This window comes from Macadamia integrifolia, chromosome 13 (assembly GCF_013358625.1).
Source record: "Macadamia integrifolia cultivar HAES 741 chromosome 13, SCU_Mint_v3, whole genome shotgun sequence".
Lineage (NCBI taxonomy): Eukaryota > Viridiplantae > Streptophyta > Magnoliopsida > Proteales > Proteaceae > Macadamia > Macadamia integrifolia.
This window is the reverse complement of record NC_056569.1, coordinates 23489945-23492316: the sequence shown is the minus strand read 5'-3', so window position 1 is coordinate 23492316 and position 2372 is coordinate 23489945.

Here is a 2372-nt window from a genome sequence, read left to right as displayed (position 1 = left end):
GTTATGACCAACAAACTGGAGAAACTGGTTGGGCGTCTGTTTTCCTCTTTTACTCTTGTTTTCTTCTAGCTTGGGTTGATTATATTTTTGCTGGGAGTGCTGAAGATACTAAAGTTAGGGATTTGTTACAAGGTCCTGAAGCTGCTCATAAGCAGGGATGGGAAAATAGTGGTTGGACGGATTGTAAGCAAATGGTGGATTTGCTATAGTAAGACGGCAAGAAAGGATAGCCTTGGGACTTGTTTATCTTGTTATTTGATAGCTCTAAAACTCTTCACATTTTAAGTATGTAAATATGATTAAGTGTAGTAGATCTTTAGTGGCGGAGGCAAATAACTTAATTAGGAAAGTCAGGCTCAGCAAATTATGATGTTGTATCCAGGATGTGTACTCATTTTGGTTATATTAATTGATTTTTTCTCTTGCATAAAAAAAAAAAATTAAGGTTGAATTAATTAATTAGCAAACCTTGCCTAAATTAAAAATCAAACTATGGACTCCAATCGTGTAGTTTTTATTTTTTTTTTATTGGTTGAAGACTCCAATCTTGTAGTTTAAGTCAGCAACTAAGATTTGTTAAAGCTAAAGCAGCACAAATGATACGGGCGTTCTCTGGTTACGTAGCCCCTAAACAAACATAGACAATGAGACTGTGCATAGGGGCATCAACATGTACAGGATATTTTATTTAAGGGGCAAGAGAATGATACCTCTTGGCGTAGGTGCATGCCAATTGGCGTGGCCATGGGAGGCACGCGAGCATCTTCAGCGTGTGATAGTACGGTCTTTTCACACCTATTGCAATGAGACTGTGCACAGGGGCATCAACATGTATAGGATATTTTATTTAAAGGGCAAGAGAATGCTACCTCTTGGCGTAGGTACATGCCAATTGGCGTGGCCATGGGAAGCACGCGAGCAACTTCAGCGTGGGATAGTACGGTCTTTTCACACCTATTGCATCTAGGCGACGTCAAGACAAGTATCATTCTTATTGAACCTGAGACCGTGCACCTAATCCATACAATCCCCATTTCGCCCTAACCATCTGGGCAACCCACGAGTGGGTACAGAATAAATAAAAACACACACACACACACACACTCACACAATGCATATGACAGGGTTCAATCCCACGACCTCCTCCCGTGGGTGCGAACTCCACAAGCTGAAGCTATCACCACTAGGCTATCCTAGTGTTCAACCTAGTCAAATTGTAATTAAATTGTTGACATAAAATAACTCAACAAATAAGCACCAGTCAATATGTAACACCGCCTCGAAGATAGTCAATTATGAGGTAAATTGACTCTGCAACTGGTTAACCAACTGATTATCTCTCTCCTTGAGAGCTTCGAAATAGAGCTCTCTTCCACAAAAGAACCATTTGAGTGCATATATTATGACCAGTTCTCTTTCTACGTTCTGACGAACTTTTCTTTCTATGTAGACAATTAAATATAGAAAGTGCTAAGAATATCAAGCGAAGGTCATCGACTATTATTATTATTAAAAAAAAAAAAATGTCACACCCACCATCGTTGAATGAAGAACGTTTAGTTTTAACCATTCAGAAGTCATATTCAATGTATGTAAACCATTGTGTGAACTTAGTTGAAATTTTAAGTTTTGGAATGACACGAAAGATATTGAGAATATGTGACTTATCTCAACAGCTTAACGCTTCAAAAGAAGCAACCACATATTGGAGGAGAGATTTATACCTTTATGGAGATAGTTCTTGGTCTTGTTACAAAGGTTGTGAAACTTCAAAAGAGAAATTTTTTTTTTTATCTTATTAAAAAATGAAAAAATGAGAGATTTATACAATAACGAAGAACATGAACACTTGCCAATAGCAAACACAAGACTTATAGGAATAAGAATGAAGTTGGAGCTAAGTCATACCACTAGCCACTTTTCTTAAGAAAATAGTTGTCCCTCTATGATGTAATATATATGGGACCTTGCGAATCAACTTCCAAGATGAAACAACCCCTTTAGGCCTTCTAAATAGTTGTTACAGCTACTTACTAGGTCACGTCAGTTATATTTAGGTTGTGCTCAATCAATAAAGAGGTGAATTCAGAATACTTCTAAAAACAATAAACCAAGAGACAAGAGAGAGAGAGAGAGAGAGAGAGAGAGAGAGAGAGAGAGAGAGAGAGAGAGAATATGTGAATGGAACACTTGGAATATCATGTCTAAAAGTATCATGGACATCCTCTATTCATAGAGAGATACCCATATTGAAAACCAAACACACTAAAGTCTCGCCTCACCTTGCCATACCACACCCTAGTATGGCACGACTTGATGTCAAAATAAACCCCAAACCCCTATAGACGAGAGCAGAGTAAGTGTTTCTTTCA